Source organism: Eumetopias jubatus, unplaced genomic scaffold (assembly GCF_037043125.1).
Source record: "Eumetopias jubatus isolate StellerSeaLion01/CBP00866 unplaced genomic scaffold, mEumJub1_p1.0 scaffold_2, whole genome shotgun sequence".
Lineage (NCBI taxonomy): Eukaryota > Metazoa > Chordata > Mammalia > Carnivora > Otariidae > Eumetopias > Eumetopias jubatus.
Genome location: NW_028274808.1, coordinates 158308864 through 158324114, shown reverse-complemented (window position 1 = coordinate 158324114; position 15251 = coordinate 158308864). Strand labels below are relative to the sequence as shown.

The window sequence follows — 15251 nt, the reverse complement described above, 5'->3', positions numbered from 1 at the left end:
CATAATATTTTCAAGGTTTATCCATATTGTAGCAAAAGTCAGTGATCCATTCTGTTTTATTGCTGAATATTATTCCATCATGTGCATATACTACATTCTATTTATCTGTCTACCAGTTGGCAGATATTTGGGTTGTTTCCACTGTCTAGGTATTACAAATAATGATGCAGTTAACATTTGTGTACAGGTTTTGTATTGGCATATATTTTCTGTCTCTTGGGAATATTCCTGAGAGTCAGTTCCTGGATCATATGATTAACCGTGTTTAATGTTTTGAAGAACTACCTGACTTCTTTCCATAGTGGCTGTACCATTTTACATTCTTCCTAGTGGTATATGAAGGTTCTGATTTCTCTACATCCTTGTTAATGGTAATTAGTATTGGTCTTTTTAATTATGACCATCCTAGTGGCTATGAAGTGGTATCTCAGTGCTTTTCATTTGTATTTCCCTGATGGCTAATGATGCTGAGCATCTTTTGATAACTTGTATATCTTTTTTGGAGAAATGTCTGTTGAGATTCTTTAGCAATTTTATGTTTGGTTTTTCAAAAATTATTTTGTAAGAGTTCTTTATTCTAGATATAAGTCCTTTGACAGACGATTTGCAAATATTTTCTTCCATGCTGTAGGTTGTCTTCTCATTTTCCTGATGGTGTCCTTTGAAGCACAAAATTTTAAATTGTGATGTATTTCAATTTCTCTATTTTTTATTTTGTTATTTGTGTTTTTGGTGTCATAGTTACGAAAGCATTGCCTAATTGTGACCAGAAAGATTTGTTCCTATGTTTTCTTCTAAGAACTATATGGTTTTAGGGGCACCTGGGTGGCATAGTCGTTGAGCGTCTGCCTTCGGCTCAGGTCACAATCCCAGCTGGGGTCCTGGGATCGAGCCCCGCATCGGGCTCCCTGCTCCACAGGAGGCCTGCTTCTCCTTCTCCCACTCCCCCTGCTTGTGTTCCCTCTCTCGCTGTGTCTCTCTGTGTCAAATAAATAAATAAAATCTTAAAAAAAAGGAACTATATAGTTTTAGCTTTTACCTTTAGGTCTTTGATCCACTCTTGTTAATTTTTGTGTGTGGTATAAGGAAGGGCTTCGACTTTATTCTTTTGCATGTGGATATGCAGTTGTCTGGTACCGTTCGTTGAAAAGATTATTCTTTTCCTCAGTGAATTATCTTGACACCATGGTTGAAAATCAGTTGACCATAAATGTGAGGGTTTATTTCTAGACTGTCAATTCCATTCCAGTGTTCTGTATGTTTATTCTTATGTCAGAGCCATACTGTCTTGATTAATGTGGCTTACTCCTCTCCTTTTAATACTCACATTACAAAAAGGGGCATTTATGTTGTGTACAGTGGAGTTGTCTCTTATTGGATTAGGTGATAAAGTTTGTGGGAAAGGCGTGAAACAAACACAGGTACTATTATTACCCTTGCAAATACTTAGGAAGGTGCAATGTTGGAAATCAAGTGCCATTTTTCATTGGTCCAAACCAGGCAGTTTTTTTACCTAGCTGTTTCCTTAGTTGAGCACCAGCTGAAGGAATTGGCTTCCATTTAGGGGCTCTACTGTTTGAAAAATCCTTACCTTTAGGGACGCCTGGGTGGCTCAATCAGTTAAGCGTCTGACTCTTGATTTCATCTCAGGTCATGGTCTCAGGGTTGTGAGATGGAGCCCTTGGGCTCCTAGCTCATCAGGGAGTCTGCTGGAGATTTTCTCTCCCTCTCTCTTTGCCCCTCCCCCCCACTTGTGCGCGCTCTCTCTCTCTCTCTCTCTCTCTCAAATAAATAAATAAATCTTAAAAAAAATAGAAAAATGCTTCCCTTTAAGCACTAGAATTTCAGTACACGTAGAAATTGGGTCCCAGGCAGATTGCCATCTCCTTTCCCAAGCCCTCACTGTACATACATACTCATGGACTGGTTGGCTGGCTGAATTGATGACGTGACCCGTTTCAGTTGATCCTTTCTCCCCTCTCTTCTGTTCTCCCTTTGCCTTCTGCCTCTCTCCACTTCCCCCTCCGTCTTTATCTTTCCTCCTTCTTCTCCTTTTTTTTCTTCGGTCCCCCCCCCCGCCCCAGCCCACCTTGCTGGATTTCTGAATCTTCATATGGCAGTGATGTGACTTATTATAACCCCAAATTAAAATGTATACAAAATGAGCCAACTCTATCTCTTATGATCTTAGCAGTTAAAGTAACTCTTTGGCAAGCAGTCAAACTTTAGGCCATAGTAAATACTTTTGAGGGTTTCACTGCTGGTGGCTAGGCAGTGGAAGTGATATTTTAACGATCTAATACTCTTTTTTTTTTTAAGATTTTATTTTTAAGTAATCTCTGCACCCAACATGGGACTTGAGCTCACAACCCCGAGATCAAGAGCTTACCTACTGAGCCAGCCAGGTGCCCCAACTATCTAGTACTCTTAAAGAAATAAACCCTAAGACTTGAAAACACACAATTAGCCAGTGTGTTGGGGTTGCCTGCCCTTCTCCAGTACCACACGCTTCTCTCGGTCTGCCTTTTGGTGACTTCTTTCCCAATGAATGACCTTGTTTATTTATATTGATTTCACCAAGATGAGGCTCTTTTGAGAGGGGTAGGGTGGGGGCAGGAGAGTGCACAATGTGACCCCTCAATACAGCCCTTAGGAATAACTATTAAGCAGTTTTCCATACTTGAACATTTTTCTAGAGTTTAATTCCATTCCATCAACATTTATTGTGCCAGCATCAGATTACCAAGATTTTCAAGAAGATCACTGGCCAATGGGAGAAGGAAGAACAAATAGATAACAATAATAGTAAAAAACAGTATGGAGATTCCTCAAAAAGTTAAAAATAGGACTACCCTATGACCCAGGAGTTGCACTACTATGTATTTATCGAAAGGATACAAACATAGTGATCCGAAGGGGCACCTGCACCCCAATGTTTATAGCAGCAATGTCCACAATAGCCAGACTATGGAAAGAGCCCAGACGTCCATCTACAGATGAATGGATAAAGAAGAGGCAGTTTATATATACTGTGGAATATTACTCAGCCATAAAAAAGAGTGAACTCTTGCCATTTGCAAGGATGTGGATGTGAATGGAGCTAGAGAGTATTATGCTAAGTGAAATAAGTAAGTCAGTCAGAGAAAGTCAAATGCAATATGATTTCATTCATATGTGGAATTTAAGAAACAAAGGGGAAGGGAAGGAAAAATAAGATAAAACCAGAGAGGGAGACAAACCGAAAGGGACTCTTAACTATAGGGAACAAACTGAGGGTTTTGGGGGGAGAAGGGGGAGGGGGAGGGGGAATGGAGTAACAGGGTGTTGGGTATTAAGGAGTGAGCTTGATGTACTGAGCACTGGGTGTTATATGCAACTGATGAATCACTAAATTCTACCCCTGAAACTAATAATACACTATATGTTGACTAACTTGAATTTAAATAAAATCTAAAAAAAATAGTTTGCTTATTTTTCTGATTAAAAAAAGATAATGTAATCATTATAAAAAAATGTATGAAGCTCAGAAAAGTTTTAACAAAAAAGTAAAACATGCATTCTCAGCAAGGGTGATGTTGCCTCCAAGGGGACAAAACATGTTTTCTTTGAGGTTGAGGGACTAAAATCTTAGATATAACGGTGGTTTGTGGCCCTCTAAAGGGTCAGGTATTTAAATTCTATGGGGGAAGGATAGTTAGGAGAAAATATCTAAAAAGGCTCATGGCTGGTGGGGGAGCACTTCCTCCTCAAATTCATACGTTGAAATCCTGACCTCTAATGCCTCAGAATGTTACTGTATTTGGAGACAGAGCCTTACAGAGGTAATTAAAGCAAAAATGAGGTCCTTAGGAGGGTTCCTAATTCAATATGACTGGTGTCTTTTTTAGAAGAAGAAATGAGAACAGAAACAAAATGGAAGACCATGTGAAGGCACTCGTCTTCAGTAAAATGTATGCTCCATGTGAGCTGAGGCCTTTCTTATTCACCGTTCAGTTTTATAATCTTACTAATAAGTACCATTCACAAAGAAATTCATCCTTCCGTGTCAATATCCAATTTGAACTTCAAAATTGCTCTATACGATGATTAGGTATTAAGATTCCTATAATATAGATGCATCTGGGCCTTTATCTTGTCATTCCCTCTGCCTAGAAAGACACTTTCCTACACCTGCCCCTTTTCTCTGTTAAAATCTTTCAGCACCTGGCTTCCTCCAGGAGTCTTTCCTCGACCCTCCAACATGTGTCCTTAGCACTCAGTATTTCCTACCATGGTGCCAACAATACAGGGTTGTGATTGCCTGTTTATTATCTATTTCCTCTGCCAGACTGGCCTCCTGTGAGTGGGGACTCTTGTTTTCCATCATGTATTTCCGGCATCCAGCAGAATGCCAGGATATTTTGTTGATTGATGAATCAGATCATAGAGCTAATAACTTGAACTTAGTTTGTTTAGCATCTAAATTTGGTTCTTTCTCAACGGTACCATGCTGCTCTAATAATTCATCTGAGTTATTTGTCGTAATGGATGTGGTTTTATGTCTGAATACAGAGGAATGCTGGTGGGTTCTGTCCTCTGCACTATGCTAGAGGCCTCTCTCACACTCTTGACAATGTGGTGTGTGTGTGTGTGTATGTGTGATGGGAATAAAGTACACCTTGACTTGTTTCATACCACAGTGAGAAAGCCTCCTGGAAGTCCTTTTATAGTTTTTCAGTAACCTCTTATTAGAGATTGTGATGCAAATGGATTCTCCCCTCTTCCAGCAGTTGCTAGAGATGGGTATTGACACTATTTATGGTGTAACACGAAGTTAACAAAGCTGAATTCATATTATATGTACACCTGGGTCTTAATTGTTTCATTTCTTTTTTTCACATAGACTTCGATGGTGTTAGGTCCTGGGATACAACGGTGAATAGGAAAGGCCTCCACTCACGTGGAGCATACAATTTATTAAAGGGTAGTTATGAAAACAGATGAATTCTACCACAGTGGGGTAGTGCTGTAGCAGAGATAGGGACAGAATGCTGTGAGGCCTGATGGGCTCTGCAGCTGCTCTTCCCTGGGGGGTATTTTGGGAAGTCATCATTTATGAGCTGGGTTTTGAAAGGAGAGTAGGAATTTGTCAGATGAAAAGAGGGTAAGAAATATACAAAGGCATGAATCTATGGAAAGATCTGGTCTAAAAATGAATATATATATGGTAAAGAGTTGAAAAAGGAATATCTCCAAATCAGTAGTTGGTGTTTTATGGTTGTGGAATTATGAGTAGGTTTCCCTCTTTCTTTTTCAGAATTAACTTTAATGTTGTTGCTCTATTGTTTTTATAACAAAATAAAATGAAATAGAAGCCTATGACTCGTAGCAGAGTATTAGAGTGAATTAGTGTATTTCCTATTGCTTGTATTTGTACTTAATTTTTAATATCCAGATTAAAAAACTGGTAATGCCCAATTGACTACATTATTATTAGGTTTTTAGGAGAAGGCGCAGAACAGGATACCATTTGGTTCCTTTTTTGATAAACAGACCCCAAGTTTCCTTCTCTCTTGAGTTTCCATTGACTGGGTCTCATCTGGGAGGCCAGGATAGGCCTGGTGGTGGTGGGGGGAGGGCAGGGAAAATGTGACTGTAGCCTTGTTGAGCAGAGAGCTTACCCTGCATTAAATTAGTAGAGTGCATTCAACTTAGAAGGTGAGACGGAAAGGTCTGGCTAGGAGGGATCTGGGAGAGAGCCGTTGATTTTAGTTACAAGAGAAGTATCCACAGATGGAACTTTCAGAGGCACCGCAGGTCCAGAGAGTGGAGCAAGAAACACTGAGCAGGTCAAGTCGGGCTGTACAGGAAAGGAAGTCTGCAGACACTTGGCTGGTGGTGGAAGGTTCTTTTATGTGCAGTCCAGCGAGTCTTACCAGGGCAGGGGAAGCCATTTACAGGCACCGTGCCGGATCTAACACTGGGCTCTGGAGGTTTTCCCAAAGCAACTTTAGAGTGAGGCTGGGTAGGCCTCTCTTCAGTTTATTGACGATTACAACAGACTTGAAAGTTGTGTGTGTGTGTGTGTGTGTGTGTGTGTGTGTGTGTGTGTGTGTGTGTAAAGATGTCTCTTTTCTGATTTTATTTGTGGAAGGAAGATTTTTTAAAAAGATTTTTAATTACTTCATATTTAAATCATCACATTTTTTTTCCCCTTCAGAGGATATTTTTCTTTGTCCCTTTTGCCTAGCAATTGTTTGTTTCATCTGGGTCAAAACCAAACTTATTTCTAATGTCTTTTTTTTTTTTAAAGTAAGTTCTACACCCAACATGGGACTTGAACTCATGACCTTGAGATCAAGAGTCACATGCTGTATGGACTGAGCCAGCCAGGTGTCCCTCTAATGTCCTTTTAATAATTTTTTCTTTTAATCTTTTTTCTCTTTTTTGTTTTTTAAAAGATTTATTTATTTATTTATTTGACAGAGAGAGACACAGCAAAGAGAGGGAACACAAGCAGGGGGAGAGGGAGAGGGAGAAGCAGGCTTCCCGCCGAGCAGGGAGCCCAACATGGGGCTTGATCCCAGGGCCCTGGGACCATGACCTGAGCCGAAGGCACATGCTTAACGACTGAGCCACCCAGGCGCCCCATTCTTTCTCTTTTTTAAAAATGTAAAAACTTCAACTATGCAATAGGAGAGTTTTCTTTTTCCCAGCAACACAAGGCAAGTGTAGGTTTACCATTTGAATAGTTTAATAATCTGAATGATCAAATCATGAGTACTAGGAGAGTGTCATGGGTAGGGACAGGAGAGGCAGGGTAAGGACAATTGCAACCTGGAAGCACTGTTTTCTAATGACTTATAATTGGTGTTATTAGATAAGTATTTAATATATTAAAATACCTTTCAGAACTACATTAAAAGAAATGGTAGTAAAGAACAGGAAGCAATTACCTCAAAATGAAAACATTTGCTGGACATATCATCATTCATCTGGCCCATAAAATACTGTTTTTTTCAGAGATGGTTTAAAAATTCTAAATTATCTTACATTATTTGTAGGCAACCAAGTACATTGGATCTGATATTAAATTGCAGCAGATTTTCTCTTGTCTTAAGGGCCTGCTGTGGCATAACTCCGAAGATCAGATGTCACCTCTGCCTGAGAAGTCCTACATAATTTTTAATTTTTCTGTAGTGCTTTACAATGCACACATGTTACTACGTGGGTGATTAAAGATTGTCAGATACTCTCTGATTATAAACTGAAGAGTGGCTTCCACTTTCATAGAACCTCCTTTGAACTTGAGTATAGTGCATACTCTGGTAAATAGTGGTGGTTTGCCAACTCATTAATAAGGTCAGTTTTCTAGATGATATAGTTACAAAATGCAGGCCCTTCTCTCATCAACAGATAGTTTCAGTAGCAAAGTCAAAGTGGTAAGACTTAAAATATTTATTACTTTTTTTATTTTTAAGTAGGCTCCATGCCCAGGGTGGAGCCCAATGCAGGGCTTGAACTCATGACCCTGAGATCAAGACCTGAGTTGAGATCAACATTTGGATCCCCAACAAACTGAGCCACCCAGGCACCCCAATATTTATTACTTTTAAAAGCACCCATCCATGGGGCACCTAGGTGGCTCAGTTGGTAAAGCGTCTGATTATTTCGGCTCAGGTGATAATCTCAAGGTTGTGAGATTGAGCCCTGCATGAGGCTCTGTACTGGGTGTGGAGCCTGCTTAAGATTCTCTCTCTCCCTCTTTGTCTGCTCGCCCTTCCTCTCTAAAAAATAAAAAATAAAGCACCCCATCCTATAATGGCCAGCAACCAGCACACCACACCTTTTTCAAAAAAGACAATGATATATTTAGAGATGCCCTTTTCTTAAAAAAAAAAAATCCTAAAATGTTTTATTTCTCAAGCTACATTAGATCTTTACAGCATTTTCTCTCTTATCCCAGTTATCTAATTTCCTTAGATCAAATTAAACCGCTGCATGATGTCTTCTCTTCAAATTCTTTAATAACAACAACATTTTGTACTTAGCACTACTTTGCCTAAGACCCACCTAGATGAACTATGGAGAGTGTATCACATATAGTTTTATTTTTAATGATCACGGTACCTGTTCAGGGTGACAGCTAGAAATTCAAAGATCTCATTGAAATAGAATGCTCAGGTAAAAGGACTGATTGGTTTTCTGATAAAAGCATTTTTTGTTTCCTACCTTTATTCATTCAGCTGTAGGAGGTACATATTTAATATTTGTGGCATAATGATGACATCATGAAAAGTTAAATGATGTTAATTTAAAGCATCAGTATAATAGATTTAACAAGACATTAAGAGTCAAATTAATGCTATGAAGTCATAGAGGAAAAATGTTTTGGCTAGATGATAAGGGAGGGCTTTGGGAGGATGTGGGATTTTTTTGTTCATCCATCCATTCATCACATGTTTATTGAAAGCTTACTAAGTTCTTTCTTGGAACCTTTCTATGTGTTGGGACTAGAGCAGTGGACAGGATTCAGTAGTTCTCTGCTCTTGAAGTGTTTACATTCTGGTGGGAGAACAAGACACAAAGAGAAAAAATGAATTTAATAAGAAATATCTGAAGATGGCCCTGCAGGGGGCACCTGGGTGGCTTAGTCAGTTAAGCGTCTGCCTTCAGCTCAGGTCATGATCCCAAGGGTCCTTGGATCTAGCTCCATGTTGTCAGGCTCCCTGCTCAGTGGGGAGTCTGCGTCTCCCTCTCCTCCCTACTTGTGCTCTCTCTTATTATCTCTCCTCTCTCTCAAAGAAATAAAATCTTAAAAAAAAAAAAAATGGCCCTGAGGAACTTTAATACAGCGTGCTCTGATAGAGTGTCTTGAGAGGAGGATACTTTAGATTGTTGGCCAATATAGTTTGCTTTAAAGGGGTGACATTTAAGCTGAGACCTGAATGACAAGAAGAAACCAGCCATCCTGTGATCTGGACATTACAGGCAGAGGGGCAGCCAGTGCCCAGACCCTTCGGCAGAAGGAAGCTTGATCTGTTGGAGGGACAAAAAGATGAGATCAGAAAGGGTGGTAGGGACCAGATCATGTAGGACATGTAGGACTTCTTTTTTTTTTTTTTTTTTTGATGAGTTTGGATTTAATGCTAATTGTAGTGGTAAGGCATGGGAGGGCTTTAAGCAAAGGAGGGCCATGAACTCGTTAATTTTTAAAAATTTCATTCCGGATGCTGTGTAAAGAATGGATTTAAGGAAGGCAAGAGCAGAAGCGGGGGTACTAAGGAGTGGTGACTGTAGAAGTCTAAGCAGGAAACTTCGCTGTCTTTTACGAGGAGGGTGGCGGGGGATGCAGTGAAGTGGATGAACTTGGGATGTGTTTTGGTATAGAGTCTGTAGGACCTACTAATGGATTTGAAATGGGACATGGAGAAAATAGAAATCAGGGATGACTTGTAGGTTTCTGGCTAAGCAACTGGGTAAATGATGGTGAACTTTAAAGAAAGACTTGGATTTAGAGGGAAGGAGCCAGGAATTTCAGTTATGGAGGTACAAAAGACATGGCTTATGGAGTAGGCATTTTAGATTGGGTAAAAACAAAGTTTTTACGCAATGCTTCCAAGAACAGAGGACATCAAATTCTCCTTGATAAACTAAAAACTATTATAAATGAATAGTTTTTCTCTTACATCATGAGTTGTCAGGAGAAGTAGACCAGGAAGTTTGGGAAAATAAAAAAAGAGTAGAAAATAGAAACAAGAATAAGCAGGTCAGAGAAAGACATAGAGATGGAGAGGTACAGAAAGAAAAATTACAGACAAAACAAGACAGACACTCAGAATTACAGACACAAAGGACATGCGTATCTGCAGAGATTCTGCATTCTCCTGTGTTCTACACCTAGAGCTAAAGAGAGATAAAGGAGGCAGTTGGAAAGGAGGTCAGAACACTTTTCCTTTATTGTAATTTACTATAGAAGTGATACCAAGATACTGGCCAAAAGCAAATGAGACCAAAGCCTTTCCAAAGTAGAAAAATTGCCTTTATTCCTTTTTTTTTTTTTTTTTGCTATTTAGAGAGGATCTTGCACCCTGAAATTTGTCCAGGATGAAAATGGTTTTTATAGTTTGTTATTAGCTAAGTGGCAGGTTGAATAATGATCTGAAAAATATATCAGTAGCAAAGCACAGTTACTCACTTTTGTAAAGAAAGGAGACACCCGAAAGGGGTTCTTTCTCCTTAATGGAAAAAGTGACAAATTAACTTTCAGTTATTGGGTAGAGTTGAGCTATGAGAAGAAACACGTAAACAAATACGCAGTGAATATGTACATACATTCTACATCATACCATACTCTAAGCCCACCTAAATTTCTTGATGTAATAGTCTCCATTTAGAATAGAAAAACACTTTGAGATTTTTGTTTGATTATTGTAAATAGGATCTCATTCATCCTAGACCCAAAGATTATTTTCTTTAAAATTGGTTATTGGTTAAAATCTGTTTACTAGAATTCCACAAGAACCTACAAATGAATCAGTTCAGCAAGAAGATGTGAGTGACAAGATTTTAGATAAGTGTATTATTAGAAGGCTAAGAAAATAAAATGCTACGTGTACTGTAAGGGGAGCTATATCACCAGGACCTCCACTCTCCTTCCCTCCAAAAGGCCTGTGAAACTCTTATCACAAATAATAAAAATAATTGAGAGAGTTTAAGCTATGGAACTACACTGGGCTGAACAGTCAGGAAATATGTATGGCTGAGGATTTTCTCTCTTTGCTTTTTTTTTTTAAAGATTAAAAAAAATTTTTTTTTTTTTTTTTTAAGTAATCTCTACACCCAGTGTGGATCTCGAACTTAAAGCCCCGAGATCATCAGTCTCCTGCTCCACAGACTGAGCCAGCCAGGTGCCCCAGGATTTTTCTTTTTATCTCTCCTCTTTCCTCCTTCTCTCTGTCCCTCCCTCTTTCTCTCTTTCTTCCTTTTTTTTTTTTTTAAATTCTTAAATTTCCTCAAGAGGACAGGCGGAGGACCCTTAATTAAAACATTACACATGGTTCTGTTATTCATGAATATGTCCTAGTATTTCTGTGAAAAAACTGGGCTAGATTTCTAAAATCTATTTTAACATTCTGAAATAATACTGTGAAACTTTCATTTACCCTCTTTTCCTGGCTTTTTGCCTTTTAGGATATTTATGACGATGTTAATACTGTTAGCATCAGGGTCAGCTCTGCTGGCTTCAGGACAGAATGAAGCCATGGGCACTGAGAAATGTCTGACGGGATGACTGGGGATGTGTTATGATTTATACAGACAGACAAATTATCCCTGCCTTTTGTTCGTGAATGAAATTAAATGTGTGCCACAGAGGAGTTCTGTATGAATGGTCGCTCAGGATAGAGAGCTACAACAAGACAGTAGTCTAGTTTGTTAGTATGGAAAGTTTTATGTAGGAAGTATTACTGTTGGAGTTTTCCTTGGAAGTTTCAAGGTGAGTTTTGATGAGTACATATAACTTGTAATGGTGAATGGATTACATATGCGGCAACTGTCTTAAGTATTGAAAGAGAGACATTTTGACTTGAATTACCACTTATCCCACATAGCAGCTGGTGCCTACGGGTTGTCACATAGCTGTGCAGTTTGGTTTTATGCAAGAATATGGGTGGCTAGACTGGAGTGCTGGTGCTTTCTTGGCCAAGAACAAGGCATACTTCCTGACATACCTTCTCTGCAAACACTCTAGCCCAGGTGACAGAGATTAGAATAGATTTTAGGAGGCACCTTAAGAGGAAAAGATGAGGGATGCCTGGGTGGCTCAGTGGGTTAAGCGTCTGCCTTCAGCTCAGGTCATGATTACAGGGTCCTGGGATGGAGCCCCGAGTTGGGCTCCCTGCTCATTGGGGAGTCTGCTTCTCTCTCTCCCTCTGCCCTTCCCCCTACTTGTGCTCTCTAGCTAATAAAATCTTAAAAAAAAAAGGAGAGTAGAGAGAGTAGAGAGGGAGAATCTGAAAGATGTGTTGCCCCTCACTAAATATTTCCCTCCCATTTGATATTACTTAACCAGGAGTTCTTTTTTTTTTTTAAGATTTTATTTATTTGACAGAGGGAGACACAGCAAGAGAGGGAACACAAGCAGGGGGAGTGGGAGAGGGAGAAGCAGGCTTCCCGCCGAGCAGGGAGCCCGATGTGGGGCTTGATCCCAGGACCCTGAGATCATGACCTGAGCCAAAGGCAGAGGCTTAACGACTGAGCCATCCAGGCGCCCCTCAACCAGGAGTTCTTAAAAAATATATATATAGTAGTAGTATTGTTATTTTAAAGTTTATTTATGTGGCTCTCATGAATACCCTGACAACTCCCTTTTTACCTCCAAGTGGGAGTCACTGCCGGTCCGTGTTTGGCTGATGGTTGCAGCAGCTCGGAGTGTGCTGGTTGGGAGAGCTCGCTGGACCCGGAGCCGAGGAGACGAATGTTGTGGAAGCTCTCCTGCTCATCAGCTGTATGTCCTCAAGAAAGTCTCTGCCTTGCTGGCGCCAGAGTCTAACAGAGTGTAACAGGGGTTGACAGCCCTTTTCTATAATAGACCAGAAAGTAAATATTTTAAGCTGCCCAGGCCACATATGGTCTCTGTTGAATACTCTACTTTGGTTTCACTTGTTTTGTTATAACCTTTAAAAAATATAAAAACCATTCTTAGCTCCTGAGCCATACAAAAGCAGGTTGTGGGCTGCATTTGGTTCCCTTGCCTTAGTTTGCTTGACCCCTGATCTATATACTAGAAAAGGAGTGGGGAGAAAAACAAAAAGGAATTTGAACTGGCAGTTTTTAGATGTAGGACTGTGAGCAACAGCAGGCTAAAGAGTAGATTCTGGGGGCAAGGGTTTTAGTTTGCTTGTGTTTTGTTTTAAATATGTATTTTCATGATATAATTTCTCTTGTAATTTCCTTGATTTTAAATTTGATTCCATTCTTATCCCCTATTCTTCTTCAGGTCTCCAGACATATTATTACTTACCATTCTGTAGTATTCCCCAAATTTCTTTTGGCATATAGATTGCTGGGAGAAGAAAACAGGTTAGAGGAATGGCTTTCTTTGCAGATGGAGATGTGACCTTTCGCTTACAGAAAGGGAAGTAGCCATTGTATTGCTCCTGGAGGCCTAAGCAAAGAAAAGAGTATTAAACAGGCAGACCCCAGCATCTCTGAATTCTGGGAGGGTCCTGGGAATGGCTGGGGGAGGCAGGGAGTGAATGTTAAGAAATACCCCAGTTCTTCCTTTCTGATAATGTTGAATGTTATTACTCCACTTAACCAACAGTCCAAAACTCTGTTTAGAGTCCCCTTAGCCCGTTTTGGAATGTGATGACATTTTGGTTTCCTGAAAGACAAGACCCCAAAGAGGGTGCACACTCCAGACCCCCTCACTTGCTCTCCACCTCCTCCCCCACCAATACACCCATGTCCTGTGCCCCCCTCCTACGTTTCTCCTCTTCTCTTCCCCCTTACATGATTTCCACAGCAGTCAGGAGCTGTCCAGCCACCTCAGTTTCCTAGCACGGCCCACTGAGTTTCTCCACTGTGGCTTTTGGCAGATGCAGTTGGTGACTTGCATGTGGTCCAATTACTGACTTTGGCGCTTTGATTCCAGAACCACTTTGAACATTTTCCTTCTATCCTCAGGCAGGCACAGTGGACGAGAAAGCCTACACCAAGCTCTACTTTTTCACCTTCTGTTTACTTCTCCACTGCAGTAATTTGGTAATGGCTCCCTCCACTCCACAAAAATGCTCTCTCTGTCTCTTTTTTCCTTTGGAAGGCTCACTAGTGATTTTGGCACTGATGCATGGAATGGACACTTTTTCAGCCCTTTCCTAACTGAACATCTTTGTTGCGGGGATGCTGTTGGCCATTGGCACACGTTAAAATGCTTTATTACCAGGTTTCTTGGCTCCTTTTCATGCTTCTCGCTGCCCCTTCTCTTGCAGCAGCGCCCCTGTTTTACTTCCCACCCCTCTGTCCCCCGCCCCGTGATGTTGCAGTTTCCTGGGGTTCTTTCTAAAACCTTCTTCTCCTGTGTGCTCCCTTGAGATGGTTTCATTTATTTTTGAGGTGTTAACTGTCACCTCCGTGCTTGCAGCTGTCAAATGTGCATTCCATCCCTACCTTTTCCCATAACTTCACCCTCCTTTATCCAGATGCTTGGCAGACATAACGTCAAACTTACCCCAGTCCCTTCTCTTAATACCTGAAGCTCCTCTTTTATTCCCCATCTTAGTTACCCAAGTCACTCAGCCAGAAAGTATGAACATCTTCCTAGACCTACATGTTTCTCTTTTTTTAAAGAGCTTTCTAAAAAAAATTTTTATTTATTATTTTTTTAAAGATTTATTTATTAGAGAGTGTGAGAGCATGTGTGTATGCACAGGGGGAGGGGCGGAGGGGGAGGGAGAGAGAGAGAGGAAATCTCCCGCAGACTCCCTGCTGGGCGTGGAGCCCTACATGGGCTTGATCCCAGAACCCTGAGATAATGACCTGAGCTGAGATCAAGAGTCGGCTGCTTAAACGACTGAGTCACCCAGGCGCCCCTACATGTTTCTCTTTTGTTCGCTTCTTTCCCCACCTAATCATTTGGCAAATTCTGCTGATTTTATCTCTTAACTGATTCTCCTCTGCTTCCCTCCTCTCTACTACCACGTTACTAATTCAGGCTCTCATCATGCCTTTCCACATTTTATCCAGTTTTGTTTTTCTTAAATCCATCCTTCCGTGGGTAGCCATATCTGATATTCAAGCCTGCTGCCATGTCACATTCCTTCAGTTTCTTCAGTGGCCAACAATAAAACCCAGACTCCTTAACATGCCTACCAGACTCTCTATGATCTGGCTCTTCCACCTCTCCAGACGCATTTCCTTATAGTCTTTGTCCACTTTACCTTCAAGTCATGCCACATTCTTGGAGTTCCTGGAGCAGTACATTCACTTTCTTGTTTCCATGTCTTTTCTTGTGCTGCTTCTTTGTCCTGGCTCCTTCTGTGTGTCCTTCAGCACTCAGCTGAGATTCGTGCCCACATGTTAGGTATCCCTTTCTCTTACCACATTTATTGAAGTTACTTGTTGATATCTAGGTCTCCGTGGACTGGCACTCCTCCAAGACAAAGGAATCCTGTTTGTCCCTCCTTGAATCCCAAAGCCTTCCTCTCATTTAGCCCTACAACAACCGTGAGCAGTTGACATTATATCTGTTCTATGGGGGACAAAACTAA

The 15251-nt window shown here is 40.6% G+C and overlaps 1 protein-coding gene across 1 annotated transcript in view; it reads left to right on the top strand.

The window, feature by feature from the left end:
- CRACD (capping protein inhibiting regulator of actin dynamics) overlaps positions 1-15251 on the top strand; it is a 256557-nt gene that overhangs the window by 27809 nt on the left and 213497 nt on the right. The window contains exon 3 of the mRNA XM_088021156.1: positions 12363-12487. The gene's annotated coding sequence lies outside the window, so the exon portion shown is untranslated. The remainder of the gene's footprint in view (positions 1-12362; positions 12488-15251) is intronic.